Source organism: Zootermopsis nevadensis, unplaced genomic scaffold (assembly GCF_977971745.1).
Source record: "Zootermopsis nevadensis isolate Lab colony 2312 unplaced genomic scaffold, Znev_1.0 Znev_ptg000006l, whole genome shotgun sequence".
Lineage (NCBI taxonomy): Eukaryota > Metazoa > Arthropoda > Insecta > Blattodea > Termopsidae > Zootermopsis > Zootermopsis nevadensis.
Genome location: NW_028259138.1, coordinates 10,914,468 through 10,936,429, shown reverse-complemented (window position 1 = coordinate 10,936,429; position 21,962 = coordinate 10,914,468). Strand labels below are relative to the sequence as shown.

General features: G+C 38.2%; 2 protein-coding genes across 2 annotated transcripts in view; both read right to left on the bottom strand.

Annotated features, from left to right (window-relative positions):
• The window catches only part of bchs (WD repeat and FYVE domain containing 3 bchs), an 89,556-nt gene extending 85,777 nt beyond the window's left edge, over positions 1 to 3,779 (bottom strand). The window contains exon 1 of the mRNA XM_087343681.1: positions 3,488 to 3,779. The gene's annotated coding sequence lies outside the window, so the exon portion shown is untranslated. The remainder of the gene's footprint in view (positions 1 to 3,487) is intronic.
• A 4,987-nt stretch (positions 3,780 to 8,766) lies between these two features.
• foxo (forkhead box, sub-group O) overlaps positions 8,767 to 21,962 on the bottom strand; it is a 294,124-nt gene continuing 280,928 nt past the window's right edge. The window contains exon 5 of the mRNA XM_087343679.1: positions 8,767 to 14,343. The gene's annotated coding sequence lies outside the window, so the exon portion shown is untranslated. The remainder of the gene's footprint in view (positions 14,344 to 21,962) is intronic.

The following is a 21,962-nucleotide window of genomic DNA, read 5'->3' as shown; positions in this document are numbered from 1 at the left end:
GAACCTCGGTCAAATAATAGAATCATTAATGAATAATAATTTGGAAAGGACATGGAAGGAAGCGATCTTGACATAAATGTAAGGAACTATCTCTACACCTGCCTGGAGGGACTGAGTAAAAACACAAAAAGTATTAATGTTAACTGCTTTCAGGGTCAACATTTGGATAAGGGACCTCCAGAATACGAAGTAGGAATGCTAAACACATGGAAGTGACGTTCGGTACAACATCCTCTCCTGCTATTGGTGTCTGAACCCCAAAGTTCGCTTCACCTTATTAATCTGTAGTTCCGCGAAAACAACACTTTGTGTATTGAAGATCATTTTTCTAGAGATTGATTGTTAGCACTCTTCTATCTTTCCGTCTGTGACTTGAGAGATCCAAACATTTTAACATACTTAACTATAATTTTATGTTTATGATATTGGAGTCTATCACCTTACGAAAGAATATGGTAGGAATAACTTGTCGCTGAGAGAATTTGGACCTGACACAGAGGAAATAACAGGAGACTATAATAAACACTAAAGCTCTTCACAACTTGTCCTCATCAGACATGCAACATGAAGGAAATGAGACAAGCATACAGAATTTTAATCGAAAAATTTGAAAGAGACTACATGAAAGAACTGGAAGTAGATGGGACCTTAAAGTACGATGTGAAGCTATGGATTGGATCTATCTGGCGGTTTAATCAACTTAGGATGAAGAAGCCTGCTCCGTGGAGTCCGTTAACAATACTAGCTGACTTGTTATGTGGTAGGACCTAACCTAACCTAACCTCATGCTGACGTAAGTAGTCACAAGTTCTCTGCAGAATTTCACGCTAATAATGTGTAATAAAAACGAAGGTAAGATACAATGTTTAAGGCTGAATTAAACTAGACGCTTCTGAAATTTAAATGGCCTTAAACCTCCCGATATTTTCGTCTCCGATATCGATATGAATATCCATATCGAATGACTTCCTTCAGTGACATGCCAAATAATTTGTTGCATGCAACTCAAGCGGTATCCCTATGAACAGACAGACAGAATCAGATTCGAGAACATGTTTTTAACTTCTTTTTGGATTACGATGTAAAATATTAATTAATTATGAATTGCACTAAATCGCTTTATGTCTCGAAGTACAGAGCACAAAAGAGACTTCTGGAGCATCAACGCTGTTAGCGAGAAAACAACATTCCTGATAATGCATTGATGGCTGAATTTCTGATCAATTTGCCAACATTATATTCATCCATCTCTCTTCCCTGTTATCCATTCCCCTTGGCTTGCTCCTTTAAGTTGGTTGGGTGGCGGAACCACCCTCTTGATTCTTTGCGAAGTGATCAGTCATCGTCAGGATCGTGACAATAGAGGGCGCTTTGTTCCGGTCTGTCTCAGCTACCGCATTGTCCAATCCCAAGAAGAGGATACGACGAGCCCTGGAGTCCAGAGATTTTTACGTCCAAATTCATAATTCGTAAAGATTCGCAGAAGTCTATTACAGGCATTTTTCGTGAGACTGTAAACCTCTGGGTTATGACGCCACGTAGTTTTTGTATCGTTACAAATATTTCGGAGGAACATACTGTTTCCGATTTCACTTCAGGGTCTACCCTACATAACCACACGGAGTCACAATCAGGAATAATATAAGTTATATTTTCACCTCTGCGGAAAACTTATTTTTAAGTACATTTAAAGAAGTAATGACGAACATCAAATGTGATGCATTTCAGGATTAGTCTTTCGTAATAAAGGAGTAAGACATGCAAAGATCAGTGCATCACAAAAATACAAGTTATTTTATACAGAATGATCGAAAAAATCACGCAACCCATAAAATATTCATATTTATTGGTGATTGTAATTCCGTACAATTCGACTGGATTAATAAACGCACAGTATCGCTGTGACCATACATTAGCCCACGCAGGTCACGCCATGTTTTAATATGTTCGCGTCGGTCAGTCTTTCAACGATCGAAATGCAAGGATGTATTTTTCTCAAGTGCAACGAAATGTTCACTGTCGAACACCACCTGGCATCCCGTTCTTACTGAACTAGCCAGAATGACTTTAATGATACAGTTCTCGATTCTTCTGTGTCAAATCGACGGTATCACGTCTGGTTCGAACTGCTTCCGGGACAAAGGAACTTTTCGCCAGCTTGCATCAAACACGAGTAACGCATTGGACATTCCTAACACTTAATAAAACTTGTTCTTTGTTTGATTTCATTATTATTTTATATTTATTTTTTTTACAAATAGAACAAGTGTCAGAATTAGGTATATCATGTTCATGAGATTCACTTTAGTACAGAATGGTCATTGTCTCGAAACCATGAGCTAATACATACTTAGGCGAACATAGTAATGCTTGTATTGACAACATTAGTAGCCGAGCCTATAACTTCTGGGTGTTTATAAATACATTAAGGTCTTCATGTAAAGCACAAATCCATGTTGCCGAGTTAATATAATATGAAACGCTTTAAAGCCAACAGACAAGATTAGAAACGAGTACTTCGTTTAATAACACGCTACAAATGTTTTGTAAATAAATTCTTCGCGAATTTTCATTTTGCAGTTCTTTTATTGTATAAATCGTGTATGGGCAAATGATTTCTCCACACCATTAAATGTGAAATTATATTATTTTAAACTTTGCATATGATGGGCTTATCTCTGCCCAATAGACTAAACTCCATTATAATTTACAGGTCAGCATCCTTTCGTGTTTCATGTTCAATCAAACTCACAATAAATAATATTATTGTTTGAATATAAATCATTTGTTTGAACCATATTATTTCAAAACCGCCTTCAATTACGTTTTGTTGCTATAGTCTATTAGCATACAACGTAATATTTAATATATATATAATGTATCTAGGCTACTAAATCATATTAATGTAGTGGACGGTGTCACTTAGGACATCCAACCACTACAAGAAATCTTCTAGAAAGTGTCCCGTTCTCCTCGATCAAGATATCAGCCTCGGAATAACCCCGTTATGTGTCCTTGGTCATTATGACGAAGTTTGCCTCGCTCACCTGTGACCTGCTTATTCGATTTTCGTATAGCTCTAATAACCCAAAAATTGCTGCTGTCAAATGGAGAGAGAATTGAATTTTGGCCTCTGTCGGCAAATAATCTTTTCAATAATTCTTAATATGAGTGCCTCGTTAAAACATATTTCTTTCGTACACTAAACACTTCCTAAATCGAAACGCTAGATGTATTACACTGTATTCCAAATATTTAACTAATTATATACCATTAATTAAAACACACAAACAACGACAGAAGGTAAATCGTTGTAAAACAACGTTCAATAAAATTCTAATGTAAATCCCGACCTGAATTTCCAAACTTTCACTAGAATTTAAATGTTTAAAAATCTAAATTTGGCTTACTGAAATGATTAGATCACAAGGGTTAGATGGATTTACGTATTTCCATTTCAAGTATTCAGAAATGAACACAAGCTTACCTGTTGTGTTTGATGGTTAAATCACTGCTTTAGCTGATGTCTCACAGCGCCTAGCAACGAGTTTGCTAGTAGTATGGTTAGAGGAAACTTTCGTTTACTACGTGATTCTACATTACTTCTGGTTGAGGTGATCAGACTCGTGTACCCTGCGCACTGATCTTCAATGAAATGAAATATGTCGTCTGACAACACAATCAATTCAATAATAACTAGTCAAAATAAAACCCGTAAACTTTGGTCTCTCATATCTTCGAAATAAATTATATAAATTAAATTATATTATAAAAGGTTTAGAAATTGTATTAATTACATCAATTTTCATTGTCTTTCAAACAAATCCTAAATGCAACTATACAGCCCTATATTCTTTCAACAACATAAAGGAAAACAAAAGACAGTCAGTACTCATTTCCGATCCTTTGCACATTAGGCCTGCTAACGTACTATTGCAAAACTTTTCACAAATAAAAGATTATAATTATTTTCCTTGTACTTCATTAAACATTCAGAACATCCGAAAATACGTAAAATAGAAGGTGTAGATCGTAATGTAGTCTGTTTTGTTACGCTGGGGCAAACACATTGAAAAAATGAAAAATAGTTTTCTGTATTACTTCCATGGTTCAATGGTAGTCCATGCACCAGAACGTAACAGAACCGATAAGATAAAATGTATCGTTAACCAGCTCCAGCCAGTCATGCGCAGATAGCCAGCAGCCAGCTAGTTGAGGCGAACTCTATCGGCGAGGCAGGTATCCACCAATCAAATAACATTCTGCACGGCGGTGTTCGCACCGTTGTTAACATGTTGATGCGCGCTGATCACACTGTGCGAAGAACGGAGAAATGTTTTTGGGTGGTAGTACTGAACAGAGCTTGTTACATCAACGAGTGTCAGTTTTTTGATAAATTCTAAACACATAACGTATTCATGCAACGGGAACTAGCGGACAGAAAGCGAGCTTTTGAAATCGTGTAGGCTGCATAACACGTAAATCAATCAGCTTATCTGTGTAGCAGTAAGGATTTAATTTGAAATTTAATAGCGTTCAACAATCTGCTTAGAATATTAAAAGAAACTGATGTTGTGATCTTTGTGTTCAGACCGCCAAAGTGATTATCTAAAGCAGTGGTCTTCAACCTGTGATACGCGTACCCCCGGGGGTACGCGAGGACAGCTTAGGGGGTACGTGAAATTTTAAAAAAAATATTATTTTATGATAAACACTGAATAATCAGTAATGTAATTTATTTAATATGTAGATTTTATACTATGTATAACTTGAATTATACACCAACAACTTCGGGGGTACAAAGTTGAAGAGAAATTATATCTGGGGGTACGCGAACAAAAAAGGTTGAATACCACTGATCTAAAGCATAGGATATAAGGAGACTAATGAGAAATTAAATTCAGAAGACTCACAGGATACAGTTATTAGGTCGTAGAAAAAAGAAATAATTTCACAAGAACTCTACATGGACACAACTGAAAAGAAATGAACACGTCATAAACAAAGCTTATCGTGTTAAAAGGATTCGAAACATTAATTTAAGGAAGATTGATGTATTCTGGGGTGTTGCGCCCTGTAATCTGGTAGAAGTCCACCAACGTTTCAAAGGTCATGCTGCCTCCGTAATCGCCCTGATGACGGAGACAGCAATGACTTCTGAAACGTCGGTAAACTTCTACCATACTACATGGGGCAACAACCCAGAAGACAGAAATCTTCATACTCATCGCCCTGATGATGGAGGCAGTATGACCTCTGAAACGTTGGTTAACATCGACCAGACTACACAGCGCAACAACCCAGAAGACAGAAATCTTCCTACTCACCGCTGTGAAAACCTCAAATCTTACATTAATTTAAGGCCTAATTTCGTAAACAGCGGGAAAGAAGGAAGCTAACAGCCTTTCGTGGTCTGTTCGTCTCAAAACAATGAAAACAGCGGATAGCTGTTGGACACTGTAACAGTCGAAGGACAAATGCGAGATCACGAAGTTGTGCATAGGATTTTTAACCTTGGAATTATAGCCTATGGAGATGAGCGGTCAGTTCACGCTGAGGTAGCCGTTATCCCCCCCTCACTCCCGAGGACGAATCCGTCTGTGGACCGAAAGGAACTTTCCAGAGTATGTCAACACGCAACAGCGAATATATACGTACATTCCAACGTCTCGACCAGGAATTAAAACTTCCGGTAGCACGTTACTCAATGGTTATGACAATGAATTTAGTAAATAGGAAATAAAACGCGAATATCAGTTACTGAAAGAATTTTCAAACCTAAACGAAAAAAAAAATCGCCCTGATGATGGAGGCAGTAAGCACCTCTGAATTGTCGGCCTATTTCTGTCATATTACAAGGCGCAGCATCTCAGAGGACGGCCATTTTCATACTTGCCGACTAAATAACCAGTTAGTTATACTTCCTCGCTCACTTACCGTGTTCTGATCACTCGCTGTTCACGTGGCGATGAATGAACAGACGAATTTATACGTATACAGAGCTACAACGTCGCCAACATTATTTCCAATCCCTTCTGTCTGCCACAGCCATTACAAGTCCGGATTGTGGTACGTGTAGCGTACAGGGTGATTCGTAAGCTCCAATAGATTTCATGATACGCTTGATTAATGTACTATTAATACTGTTTAATAATTAGACATCGTTCCATGTACCCGTCCCCCGATGTCAGTCGGCCAACTGAAAATTGAGACCGATACAAAAGTCCACTCACTACAGCATTTGGTATTTTTACCACTGCAAAAGGCGACAATAGTTTCCTTTTAATAATTAACCCCTTCGGTTGAAGAATAGGTAAATAATTCGAAGGTCAGACCAGTTTTAAAGCATTTCGGTACAGGAACGCCAACACGGGCGTATCTTGGACTACTTGGAAGAACACATTTGCTGGATTCTAGACGAATAATAATGTCAAAGACTTACGAAAAACATTCTGCCGACCATCTGAAAAAAATAAAGTAATCGATCATCAAAGGAGAAGGAAAGTATGTCAGGTGCGTGTTCTTGCAAAACCGTGGATAACTTGTAAGATACCACCTGCGTCACATTCACAAAAAAAAATTGCCTCAGATATTAACGCTGTCCATACAAACCTGGTGTCGAACAGGACTTTGTGTTCTGCACAATGGAGCTCCTTCTGGCACAGCAGACTAATACTTTCAGGATGCATATCGTGTTTGTTTTATCTTCCACTCTGAATAATCAAATTTCGAAGCACATGGTTTGGACAGGGGATCGGGGATCGAGCCCACGAAAAAGGGGGAGCACGATTAGACTCGTGACCTCAGTATTTAAGCAGCTTTAGATCTTATGTGAGCTACATTTGGGTTCTTTCTTGTATGAGTTTAGTGTACTGAGCGGAAGGATACATTTCAAAGGCCTTCGTTATAATTTACATATCCAGTGACAGTTGAATCGAATGTAAACCCACTGATCAATATTCTATAGCAATTTAATCAAAATGAAGTGTTGGTAAAGGCTGACGCATTTATAGTCGAAACAGATTAGGCAGCGTTAGAGGCATATTTATGTAAAATGATGTTTCTTCGAGCTTAACCCAATCAAGAAGAGGGGGGCCAGAGCGTCATTAATCTAATTACAGTGTGGCTTACCTGTGTTAAGTGGCTGACAGAACAAAGGCGTTGAAAAATTTCTCGTAATTTATCATAATTTATAATCTAATCCGACACCAAACAAATAAGATACACTTAAAATAAATACAATTCAGTTCACTCACATTCCCACACGATCGCACAGTGGGAACTACGGACACACGAAGTCGGTTCTAATGTGTGTAAAGTCTCAAGTTGGTATAAACTGGGAACAAAATTAAGCAATCCTAGCATATTTAAAATATACGTCATGATAGTCGCGTCCATATTTAAAATCGAGCTGCCATGCTAACCTGCTCTGTTTACGCGTGCCTCAGAGCTGAGCGGCACCCTAAGCCAGTGGTTTTCAACCTGGGGTACGCGTACCCCCGGGGGTACGCGAAGACATCTTAGGCGGTACGTGAAATTTAAAAAAAAATATATTATTTTATGATAAACACCGAATAATCATTATATACTATGTGATCCTATCTACTTTAAATTTTAGAACACTTTATTCCAGACGACGACATCTCGATGCGTTATTTCTTATTAATGTATTTAAGGGCAAAATAAATTGCCATTCCATTATGGACACTGTTGGTTTACGTGTGCCGGCGAGGCAAATAAGAGAATTTTCTACTTTTAGTGTGAGCAGTGCGCTAAGACATAGTCCTTCAGCCAGGTGCGTCATCGCTGCAAATGACGTCTGTAAATCTTTGGACGTATTTAGCATAAACATTGTCTCCCTTGAGCGAACGTTCACAACAAGGGAAATGATCTAGCTTCGTTATCTGTCTTTTTATATTTTTTAAAGTTTTACAATTATATTAGTGTTCCCTAGGTGGATTATTTGTTTTTATTTATATTTCTTCATTTTTTGCTCTGTGTTAAAATTGTTTCTATTTTGGGTTTGCCTGTACTTGGCAGTTACATTTAATACTGTACATATATAAGTTTAGTTAATCCGTTTGTGTACTATTATCCATTATTATTTCACTATTATTGTATATATTATCAGTGTTTGCCTGTTATTGGCTTCTTGCTGTTGGCAAACACGTAAATAAATTAATTGAATTGAATTGAATAACCTGAATTATACACCAACTTTGGGGGTACAAAGTTGAAGAGAAATTATATCTGGGGGTACGAGAACAAAAAAGGTTGAATACCACTGCCCTAAGCAACCCGAAAACATTAGCAGACGTGGATGGACAGATGCATCTACGGATACAGAGCGAATACCCGCTATGCCCGCAGAAAATGTAAAGTTGTGCTGGAAACCGATGCACTAGGGGCAAAAGAATCAAACACCAGTTAGTGCAACAGATGAGAACTTGCCACTCAAAAACCCAATGCAGACATTTGAACTGGATGACTATGTTTTTTTATTATTATTAATCTTAATTTTACTTTGAGGACAAGCCGGAAGGGATCGAAACGTTTAACTTCATTTAAATACAATTAGATCAACTTACACAAACACAAATTCGAAACAATGAAACTCAAAATCGGAACATGTCGAAGGGAGTAATTCATGATAGCATAAAGGAGGAAGTGAGAAAGAATCACGGTTGGAAGCATGTAATAACTTACATAAAAACAAGAAAAAATAAATTAAAAAAAAAATGGGGGGGGGGAAATAACACTCGCCAGTTTTCATTTTCAATAATAGTTTTATTCACTAAAACTTCTTTCCTTCTTCCGCTGAGGCAACCGTGTACTTTAACATGGCAACTATTTCTTATAAACACATTCTAAGAAACTTTTTTTTTTTGTTTCCAACATTTCGTAAATATAGTAGCAGTAATTACTTTTCGTTTCAAACTACAGCTGATGTTAACAAAAGTCTGAAAACTCTTAGGCCCATTCAGAGCTGACCAATCACTCACGAATCTTATCACATCCTGACACAAGAGGACCACTGCGCATGCCCAAATCACGCAGAAAAAACTCTCTCCCCCCCCACCCCCCCTGCAGATCGTGAACTGTCCTGACAAGCACCACCGATTCGTGGAACTTTGTGAATCAAAATACTCGTACGTTCAACCCACTTGTAAATATAGTATCTTGACTTGTTTATTTTATTACACATTATAATAACATATATTAATAACTCTGGAGCAGGATGTTTGTTTAAAACAACAGCATATTTACACAACAATTATAATCAGGTTCATGTTTTTTTTTTAAAGAAGCTTTACGTTTGAAGTTAATCAACGCTATAATCATAACTATAATGTTACAACTACGTCACTCCCAGTTCGTCTTGTGAGCACTTCAGTTCTTATACATCGATGGCATCTGAAACTTTATACAAAATAAAACTTACAGTCTATTTTTTTTCAGAATATATATATATTTGTACAGAAATGTGCCATATTTTGAAAGTGTTTTTTTTTCCGGCTTATACGTTATAACACACCATTTCTCCAATCACATTGCAAATTGTCATTCCACAGAAATGAATTATTGTTAAATTCAACAGTGTCCTTCTAAGGGGGCGATTCCGTAGGGGATGTTTTGCTGGATTGTTTTCGTTACGTCTGTAATTTGAACAGTCATATTAAACCAGATAATTCTTGCACTCAATACTATAAAAATAATTAAAATAAAATTCTATCGTCACTTGGTGATGGTTTTATTTGTACTTTACAGCAGTTATCTATACGACAGTATAATGTGACGAAACTTGGTTTTCACAAGGAAACTTTATAAAATCCTCTCACACGACCAAAAAGGTATGTGTAACACTTTTGAAAGAAAGTGCGCGTGTTAAGATAAACACGGCTTCAGAAAGACTTCAAGTCGTTAAACTGGATACAGCTGTCGTATTTCTACCTAGTGAATGTTTTGTTAACCCTATTTTAAACGTGGTTTACTTTGTTCGACCTGCAGGGAATCAGCAATACATCCTCTGGGCAGGCTGAGTGGCTCCATGGTACAGAAGAAGCTCACTCAACTGGCCGATGTATCCCGCCTCGTCTTATCAGACAGGTATATCAAAATCGTATTTACCCGAACATAATTTGCAGTATTTTCTCCTCCGAATGTATCCCGAAATTTTGCGTGCGCACGTGCATTCAGTATTTTTATTGCGAATTACAACCGAAAATGTCGTCATGTAGAGAACTTTTTTATGTTACGAAAACAACTTAAATATAATTTCGATCAGAATTCAAAATTATTATGATTTTTTTTGTTTGTTTCATACTTAATACATCGATAGCTGTTTACTGAGTTTAGATACTACCAAAATTTTGTATAAAAAGTATAACCATTGACATGGCGCGTTTTATTCGGGACACACTAAATTCAGGAGAAAATGTGGTGAGTTTTCGGGTCCCCTCAGTCTCTACGGGACAGCAAAACATCTCCTTCCTGAACTGCCACGATAGAGGGCACAAACATCGCTCACTTCTTGTAGACAAATTCTTGCAATTGACACGCACAGAACCATAAGTTCAAAGATAATTCCAAAGAAAGAATAAGATAAATTAATCAAAGATTTTACACTGAAGACATGAAACAAATGACAGCTGCCAAACACTGTTGAAATAATCAAAAAATACTCTACATATGTACATAAATTCCTTTCAAAGTTCTGCGTAAATTCAGTGTTACCGGAGTTGAGTGGCGGTGCAAGCATGTCTTCGTCCCTTCTGGAAACAGACTGTGCATAAACGAACGACAGGCATTCTGGTCTGTGGACTGCCCATGTCAAAGTAACCACATTCGAGGTAGAATTTCGTTCCAGTCTATAAGTATTTATTTACCTTTTTATGGCTTGAATTAAGCCACAAACTACACGATTTTTAGACCTACTAATCCAACAACACGCATTCCTTCCTACGAACACAGACATTGAATTTAATTCGGCCACGACTGGTGTTTGCTGCTTGTTGGGAAGCCAAGTGAATTTATTAATTTTTAATCTTCTTTTAGAAGTAAATGCCATGAACCCATTTCAAAAGCATATATGATGTTGAAGATTTCTGTCTTCTGGGTTGTTGAGCCGTGTTGTATGGTAGATGTTTACCAACGTTTCAGAGGTCATGCTGCCTCCGTCATCAGGGCGATCGCAACAACCCAGAAGACAGAAATCTTCATACTCTGATGACAGAGGCAGTATGACCTCTGAAACGTTGGTTAACATCGACCAGACTACACAGCGCAACAACCCAGAAGACAGAAATCTTCATCGCCCTGATGATTGAGGCAGTATGACCTCCGAAACGTTGGTTAACATCGACCAGACTACACAGCGCAACAACCCAGAAGACAGAAATCTTCATGCTCACTGCTGTGAAAACCTCAAACCATACATATATGATATTCTTGAAAACGTTCAAAGAGTTTCATCAGACGTTTCAGAGAAAGCAAAACACAAATACATAAAAACAATTCTTGTTAGCCAACAAAACTGTAATTGTCCGAAAACAGAACGACACTCCAATCAAGCGTTTAATAAGAAGGATTATCCTAATAAAGCTTGTATGTTTGAAGAATACTTTAGTTCTGCCGGGTCATTCGTATTGAAAGTTCACTACTACCAGCTGCCATTACCTTAATACATCAAATGCTTATATACGTAAGTTAAAGTTAGGCTATTTCTATTTGAATAATCCACTGGACCATTTTTGTATAAATAAATTGTCAATAATTAATTTAGAGACAAATTATTCTCTCAGTAATTCTTCAATGGATTCTGGACCTTCTGTAATTGCATAGCAACCACCAGTTATAAATTCGGAAACCATAGGATTTCACTTTTTATGTCAGATTTGCGATCGGTGAAATTTAGAGGCAAATTTTTGCAAGTTGTCTTTACTGGTTACAACGGCGACAGCGAATTTTACAACCCGCGAATATGTTCAAGTATGAAAATATTCTGCAGAAAACAATTAATGCAACTAAGTTCGTATAAGGAGCACAAAAACATACTCGCCGGTCACTCAAGAGTAAGTACAAGACATCCTGACATGATCAGTTCGCGGTTTTGTATTACGTGGGTCCGTTCACAGTGATTTCACACTCCAGCTACCGACTTCTGAGGTGACTATATTAGGCTTAAAACCTGCTACAAAATTACCTCATTTGCACTGCATGCTTCACTGAATGTATAAATGTTCTGTTTTCCTCTCATTTTTGGTTTGATAACAGCAGAAGAAATTCAATAGTGCAACAGTGACACAATTCCATTTGACCTGCACTTTTATAAGAGAATTTGCTCAATTATTACATATGACTATTATAACCCTGGTATATTAATTAAAGTCAATATATTTACAATTTTTTTCAAATTAAATTATTTATATACTGGTATCATCTCATTTTGAAGCCACATCTGACAGATATTAACGAAAATTGATTAAATCGGTACTAATCTAACTTCAAAGCGAGACAGTAACTATTATGTCGCATTAAAACGTTCGATTTAGACAAAAACTTCCGGTTACTCATCACGCAGTAACTATTTCGTGTGAAATCACTGCTAATGGACTTCCGGCAGAAATACAAGCACCTACACAAAATCCAGATCTTCAGAATAAATATATTTGCTCAATAACCAGACGTGTTAATGGCGTCACGTGACCACAGACACAATTCAACAGAAACATAAAATGCTTACCGCAGTTTCGTAACACCTGACTTTATTCTTTAGAAGCCATGGCGGCTACTCTGTAAAGTGACAAGCCGTTAATTTGAAGGCCGGGGCTCGACTCCAGGTTAACTACATCCTCTACTGCAACTTTGTATTCAATCTGTACCAGGGACTTTCATTGGTGGTAACCATCCAAAGCACTGACATTAATTTATTTTATGGTTTTCAGAAGTACAGTATCGAACGGCAGGATGACTAAATGATAGATTACATGCGAAGGATGAGAAACGAACACGCTATGCCACATCTTAAAACTCCTCCAAATATTTGTCTATACGGACTGAGAAAAACCACGAGCCTCGAAAGAGCCAATCTCCGTGAACTCCTAAAAACAAAGCAGGCACGCTGTCTACATGACACTGACGTTCGGTCAGCTTATCCGTTTCCAAGGTTTGGAATTCGTGGATTTTTAAATCCATGTCCCTCTAAACATTCTTATCATGAAGCTTTGGTACGTGAAGCAACCTTACGTTTCTTCATCCAGAGGTTTTTTTAACAAATTTCAACAGCAAAAATATGAATTTATATTATTGGTTAGAGGACAGATACATTCTTCAGGGACAGACGGCCTTTAACCTATTTGCGACTTACTTCAGTAATCCACAGTCAAGTAATAATGATTCTATAACAAATAAATTTTATATTTTTGCTTTCATCTGTCATCCACTGTCTCTGTTTTTATGAGCGCCCTCTACGTTCTGTAATTTTTCGAGATATAAATAATGTTTCCGATTAGTATATCGTTCGATTTACCTTTGTGTGACGATTGTGAAGTTACACCAATCAGTACTGGCCGCCAGACTGGAGACGTCCACATACAACAAGGGCTTTTAAGTTGTTATTTTTTGTTACGCGGCGGGCCAGTATAATTTACAGACATTATTATGTCGATAGATGGGAAACGTTTTGATTTTCAAGCTGTGCTTCGCTACCCCAGAGATTCCCCAGTTTCAAAAATGGTCCACAGAACGGCACATACGATGCCCAACCTCGGCTGAAAAACTGTTTCTCCGGTACTAAGGACAACATGATTGCACGGCGACAGCCAGTTTCTATCTGTACCACGGAAAACAAAAGATAGAATAATGGCGTAAGTTCAGTTCAGCGCAAATAACTCGAGTTCATATTTCTATTTTCAGCGTAGAATTCCCAGAATATTTCAAGTGGTCAAAACAGTCTGGGAAACAGTACGATAGGCTTCAAGAAATAAAATTTTGTCATACGTATTCTGCCGTGTGAGTGTAATCTGAACAAGTGACGAACAAACATCACGGTGACTTAGATACAACTTACATGATGACTATTGAAATCACTGCCTCGCGATCGCCGACAGAAGACGAACACTGATGTCACTTCGTGTTCCTTTGAGCATGATTAACAGAACTGTCTCAAGATCAATGCGCACGATAATATCTCGCTGTCACTAATCTGCTTAAAAATACATCACCATTTTCGTGAAAGTTTCCACTGAGAAAACACGAATCAACTTGCTCCAATAATTCGGTTACACTCTGATCCATAGTTCATTCCAGGGCTCCACCAACCACCGACGAGTCTGGTTCAGGGATCTGCAAAGAGAAGATTCAGTTCATCAAGCACCTGAACAAGATTCTGCTCTAATTCTTGAATGAATGGTTGTTTATGTAGAGATCACTGCAATGCACAGTCTTCTGGGTGCATGGAAAAATTACCGACGTTTCGGAGGACAGCAGAAACGTGAAAGCAGGACATTCATCCGTAACCGGTAATTGCCTATAATTTCAACAAACTACTTATTCTCAAAACTGTGCAGCGAATACGATAAGTCTTGTAAACCTGGAGTCACATCAAGATCAGTGGTACCCAAATTATATTCCGCGAGCCTCTGGCATCCCCATGGGTTACAATAATCTCGTATCACCTTCATAAAAGTAATTTCATATTAAAATTTTAATGAAACTTCTGTTTATGCTCCAAGTAATCACTAAAGTCTACAGTCCAAAGTACACGGAAAATTACTTAGAATAAAAATTCATTTAATTATATTCTAGTACATCTGACAATGTATTCGTTCCCCATTTCCACAGCTCAGACAGTTGACAGTCACTTACTTCTAAAAAAAATACTGGTTATATGGAAACCCAATGTTCATAACCGTCTTCACAAAACCCCGCCTTAGTGACTTGAATTTCGTTCACACTTTCCTCCTCCAAAATACATTTAGAGAGTTCTAAAAACCTACTCGTAGATCTCAAACTTGGTCCCTTCCCTTAAAATGTTCCGGTGCGTTATGTGTGCTATATATCCAGGCCAAACTTATTCTTCTTAACTTAAACACTCTCACAATATTAAGTAAATCAAGTGATCTTTTCGTTACTTCTCACTTAAGTCCAAATATTCTCCCAAGAACTTCACACACACTCTTAACACTAGACCACGTATTAAACTTCACAATTAATTTCATATAATTGACAACTATCGAGACAATTTCCATAATTACAATAATCACAATAATTATAATGCCAATAAAACAATAATAATACCAGTAATAACAATTCCACAGAACAGAGTTCTTCTTGAGAAGCTGAAAATTGTTCAGATTGACAAGAAACTACCACTGACGACTATGGGCGCTCGCTGAATCCACAGCTTCCAAATCTCTTACTTTCGGATACATTTTAATATTATCCTCCCATCCAGGCTTATGTGTCCCAAGTGGTGAATTCCCTTCACGTTCTCCGATTGTAATTTTGTTTGCGTTTCTCATTAATAAATTGTTGTTGTAATCATTATTATTACATAATAAATTTGTCATGGCGGTCGGAAGGCCTACGAAGCATTCGGAGGCCCGAACTGCAGACTGAAGACGTGTCTCAATTGTCATTACCCGAAGACAAGGCCAATCGATTATCCACCCGCAGTGATGGACATAACACCACCCACCCTGGCAGTTGTGCTTCAAGGCAACTTGTCAGCTTTATTTATTTCTGGCGATGCTGATGTTTCGGTGTCCAAAAGACAGACAGACAGACAAGAAATATTTATCCATCTGAAACGGACATTCGCAAAATATTATCGGTCCTTTTGTGTTGGCTTAATCGTCGCACACAGGTGACTAAACGAAAGGACAACAAACATTTTACGCCTCCAGAATATAAACAGAAGCTTGTGGTTTGGGGTTAGAATACATTCATCTTGATCGAGAAGGCTGTGTGTCACAGGTAACCGGTTCGAATCTCAGCCAGTTTACGTCTTCGTTACGAGTCAATACTAAGACCGAACTTCATACACAGTAAAACCTCTCTAAGTTGGACGCTTGTGGTTCCACGAAAATGTGTCCAACTTACAGAGGTGTCCAAGATAGAGGGAAAGAGAAATATTAAATTATGGTCTAATGACAATATAATCTATTTACAACTACTCTAGGCTTACTTGAATTAAGAATTAATGACAATAGTATTAATAATAATCTTTAGAAGCCCACTCCCATGCATTGCACATTACACCCCAGCCTCAGTAACATTTTCTAAAGTTTATTCCACCAATTTTCGCTTCCCCATCGCAAAAAGAAAAATTCCATTTCTGTTAACACAGTCTGAACTCAAATGCAAGCGGAGTTAAAATTGTGTCTTCTGCAATAGTGTAGGCCAGTTAAGGGTTCAGCAAAAGAACAGTTAAACACTTGCAATGCATTCCAATGATGGGTTCAATGTCCATAAGATAATCCTCCAGAGAGGAGGCAATCGTCAGTCAGAAATTCAAAATAACAAAATATGTAACTGAAAAAGTTTCCCTGAAAAGCATCGAAGTTAAGTGCATGAACCTGTCCAACTTACAACAAAATGGGTGTCCAAGATATAGGGTATTGTGGACATGTAAAATTATAGGATATCCGCCGGTTCCAATTAAAAGTGTCCAATATAAAGGAGTGTCCAGGATATAGGGGTGTCCAACTCCAGGGGTTTTACTGTATTATACAGCAGTGGAGCGTTCATTTTAACCGTGTTTGTCCGGCTGAAGTTTTCTGCTTCACTTTCGTGGTTTAATGGTATTCCTTACACTGGAACTCAGCAGATTCGATAAGACAAAATGCATCGTTCGTCAGCTCCATCCAGGCGTTGTTAGCTTTGTTACGTTCGCTACGAATGTAAGCCTCAACTAGCTGGCTAACAACGTCTGGATGGTTCGAGCTGCCTAACGACGCATTCTATCTGATCGGTTATTCTGTGAGTTTCAGTGTATGGAGTACCACTGAACCACGAAAGTAGAGCAGAGAACTTACTTTAAGTTCTTGAACGTGTTAGCCGGATAAGTACGGCTAACAAGGTTAACATCCCTGCCGTTTTAATACACGTTTCAAAGTCATATTATAATAGAGCATTAAATTAAAAGAATAGAAGTAATATGATTTCAACGCAGTCTAGACTCAACACAGTAAGAAATTTATTTTGTTTTAATTGCAATCTTTTACCGGAACAACAAAATTGTTTTCTTGCAAAATGACCTACTGTGATGAGCTTACATTAATAAGACCTTAATAAGATTAATTAATATTTAATTATTAATTAATTATTCGATAGGTTTTTTATATATGATTATATATATAAAATAAAAATAATAAATACATAATAAAATTATATATATAATTATAAATAATTATTTAATAATAATTAATTAATTAATAAGATCTCGTGTAAAGTTACCGTTAAAATTATCCGATCTAAATTAAAATTAAAATTGTTAGACAAATATTACAATATTTTCCAATAACATCAAATTCAATTGAATCGATTTATTCATTCTCGATATCATGCCTACTGAAAGGTTGACGGAGAGAATGATTTTAATAGGCGCTCCACGGGGTTGTGAACACACGCAATTCCATTCTAAGTTAACAGCTCGTAAGGCCTCTAACCTCCACCGCCCACGAAACACTATCGTATTAAAACCGATGCAAGATTGTGGATGTGACAACAAAAGTCAGTTTCTACTCGACACATTCAGCAGCGGCAGACACTCGTTTCAGTCTGTGAAGATCACCTGAAACAGTTGAGCATCACCTTAGAACGGGGCGTGCCCCCAAGAAGATGGTGAGGATTGAGGCTGTGTTTGCCGGGAACTTTACTAGTCTCGATGTGTATTCTGCCATCCCACAGGCGATACAACACTAAGCCATGGTAAAACAACTGAAAAGAGGTTTTAATTGAAGGTACCTGAAAGAGCCTGATGGGAAGACACCTTAAGTGGAAACAAATAGCATCTAAAGGAGGTCAATCAAACACACATTTCCAGGACTATTTTATAATAAACGCTGTGATAAGTGTCACAAGAAAAGATTAGCATAAAATCGAACACTTACTATTCTAAGTATCTCATAAACAATTAGGATGGTTAAATCATGAAGGATGTGATAAACGGTACATGTAGCGTGCATGGTCAGGTGAGAAATGCGTGAAAAACTGTGGTTGGAAAGTCTGAACCATTCAGAAGACTTTGGCGTAAATGCGAGGATAATATTAAAATGGATCTTAAGGAAATGGGATTGGATTGATCTGGATCATAATAGAGACCGCGTGACGCGCTATAGTAAACGTGGTAATGAACCTTCATGCGAACAATTCCTTGACTAGCTGGGCGTCATATTTAGCTTCTCAAGAACTTTGATGCATGGGGTTATTGTATAAGAAATTATAACTCTTGCAACTTATTTATATTTAGTTATTATTGATGGGTTTATATCCGTCTGAAATAATTTACTTAACTTTTCCTTTAAAACGTGCGGCAGATGGATTTCAAGGCCTGTAAATAATATTTTGGAGACTTGTATTCAAAATGTATCACTAGGCTATAAAATATGACAAAATCCTCAGGTATCGTTTGGAAGTTTTTTGAGAGTGGTGTGTCAGCATTTTTGCGATATTCTGGTTGAAAATTGTCCACTGTGTTATTTCAAAATTTAACAATTAAAATTCTAGAATTTACTGCGTCATGGAGACTTGATGCCTGTCCGACGTTTAAGAGGACAGAGGGGGGGGGGGGTACAAACAACCTCTTTTGCCAAAAAAAGTGTACATATTAAAATAAACATTTTTCAGATTTCGCATAAAGAGAGTTCCTTACTCGTTTTTCATGAAATTCGGTATGAACATAATATCATACCTTCACACTTACCAACTTAAATTCACCAACAAAAGCGACATGACAACCATCCTCTAACTTCTGAGGTGGGAACAACACTAGACGTTTTGTAGGGTAGCATGCAACGTTCTAGTAATTAAAAAATAACATGGCGACGGGGCGATATATTCTGGTGTAATGATTAATAACTGCACCTTCACAGCCGATATGATGACAGAACGTGTTGCTATCCGACCTCTAGATTGTGTCCTCACGGGCTACGTAGCCACAGGCCATCGTCGAAAGATAGAAGTGGAATTTAAACATATTTAATCCTTCTGAACGTTCAAATGCACCTAACCAAAGGCGAGTACATGTTCTAAAGCCACGTTCGCAAGTGTGGGAAGGTAGGATAGTGTCGAGGCAGCGCTCTTTGTACACAAGAAACAGACTGCAACGTACGAAATCGCACTTAGCAAAGAAAATCAGAGTTTAATTGGAGGTCGTTGCCATAGCAACTAACTAATTTAAAGATACAGTGAAGCAAATCCCGAGGTACTCTGACTGTATGCCTATGTTTGCAGGAAGGATTTCTTACTGAAGAAATGCGACTGGCTGCAAGGAAATATACCGACCTAATTTAGTGAATAAATTATTTCACAGCTGAAACATCTTACTGTGTCCTAGAGAGGAGAGTCATTCGCTGTATCCACTGGTTATTTATAGGATAATTAATTAACGAGTGAAATTCTAAAGAGAGGAAAGCGAGAAAGTAGAAAGAAACAATAAATTAATAATGGCAAGAGAAAGGAATATAAGAAACAAAATTAAAGAAACAAAGATAAGAAGAAAAATGAATGGAAACAAAATACAAGATCAACAATACGAGTGGGAGAGGTTGAAGGGAAGAAACAAAACCAAATAAAACGAGACAAAGGGACTAAAAGATATAAGAATCGAAAAGAAACACAGAATGGGAGGAAGGAATATTCTACATCCATTTCACTTTCACGTGATGCTGGAAATCATAACGGCACTACTTCTCGACACGTTCGCGTATTCATACGCTTGAATCTGCGACATTCTGCAGAACCGTCGTTGCCTGATTATTCGTACAATTTTCTCCATGCTTCCTAAGCCGGAACCGAAGTCCGAATGTCGCTTTCTACCCCCTCTACCCCCCCCCCCCCATCACCACCAATCTGTCGTCCCTGCTGGTCTGGCGCCACTCTATCTGGAGCCATGCACGGGAGGCGCCGGTCGGTGGAGCCTCGAACCCACCGCTCATACCGACAGTTGCTACCGGAGGACCGAATGCTCAGTGGCGGCTGTAGGACACGTTAAAAACGTTCCGTGCAAAAGGGCTGTAACTCCAAAAGGGGAGGGTGATTTAGAAATCACCCCGGACGCTGTGAGAACTAAGTCACACGCGATCACACTTACACTTAAACGGTTCGCAAAAGAAGTGAACAGACAAGATTCTACTGTCACAAGAGTATTTATTTCTGATTATATTAAAATCATTTAAAGTTGCAGTTCTCGTAATTTTCTGTCCCACAGCCATTATATTAATTTGTCTTAATTCAATTTAGATACACCGATTTCCAATCACAATTACGGTTTTTTTTTAAAGTTTCACTTAGTCCTATAAAAGCCAAGCGGACACGTAATGCAAGTATAAATGCAAAGCCCTTCGAGTCTATTTAAAGTTTCTGTGACATCATCACCTAGCCTAAAATAAAGCACGTACGTTTTATTAATCTGCATCGTTTTCTAAATTTTTAATAAACCGTCATCTTCCTATTGACGGCAGTTCAAAAATTTGTTCTCACCTTTAGGCATTCACAAACAAACCAGAAAATAATACACTTTTTGAAACGTAAACCTAAAGTCTCATGTAAATATTTTGTATTTTCCAACATCCTTTCAAAAATTTCAATACCCCTTGCAAATGTTAATGGCTTGCCACGAACCTAATGACGGGTATAATGTAAACTAACACGTGACAACGTTTTTAGCTTGCAAGCATTTTACGTTTCCCAAAAGTAGGCTTAACAAGTGACTTCATGGACGACCCCTTCTAGATTCTCAAATCGAGGATGCTCCCTTAGGCCTAAGTTGTTGTGGAATGTTTTTAAGGGAAAGCCTCTGACCTCCGCGACGGTGATTTGTCTGGCACCTGTCTTTGCTGGGTTATGACGTCATACGAGATTCCCAAAGTGACTGGGTGGACGCCTACCTGGATTGGGATCCCCAACACATATCAGAGCCAGGTATCACTACGATAGCATGAGTTGGCCTAGAGATGAACTTTCGGGTTCCATAAGAGCAGGGAATCTATTCACCATCTGGTTGACTATTACTGTATTCGAGGGTGGGGTGAGGGGGGGTACCAACTAAACAGGCACACAGTCCTTCACACCAAAAAAATTATATCAGTCATCCCATGGAGAGCGCTGATGTAGGGGTAATTCCTGAATCTGTATTCAAGAGAAACTCGTGTCGATTCTTGGTTGTGACAGTAGCTTGAAAGAGGACACTCTGTCTCCACCAAGAGAGAGAAGGAGAGACAGAGAAACAAACCAAAAGATCCTGTGTTCTGTTAAAAGCAAACAGCAACTAATTCATCCGGCGATAAGCCTCGCAAGTACCTCTGAAACGTCGGTAAACTACTACCAGACTACACAGCGCAACAACCCAGAAGACAGAAATCTTCATACTCATCGCCCTGATGACGGAGGCAGTATGACCTCTGAAACGTCGGTAAACTACTACCAGACTACACAGCGCAACAACCCAGAAGACATAAATCTTCATACTCATCGTCCTGATGACGGAGGCAGTATGACCTCTGAAACGTCGGTAAACTACTACCAGACTACACAGCGCAACAACCCAGAAGACATAAATCTTCATACTCATCGTCCTGATGACGGAGGCAGTATGACCTCTGAAACGTCGGTAAACTACTACCAGACTACACAGCGCAACAACCCAGAAGACATAAATCTTCATACTCATCGTCCTGATGACGGAGGCAGTATGACCTCTGAAACGTCGGTAAACTACTACCAGACTACAAGGCGCAACA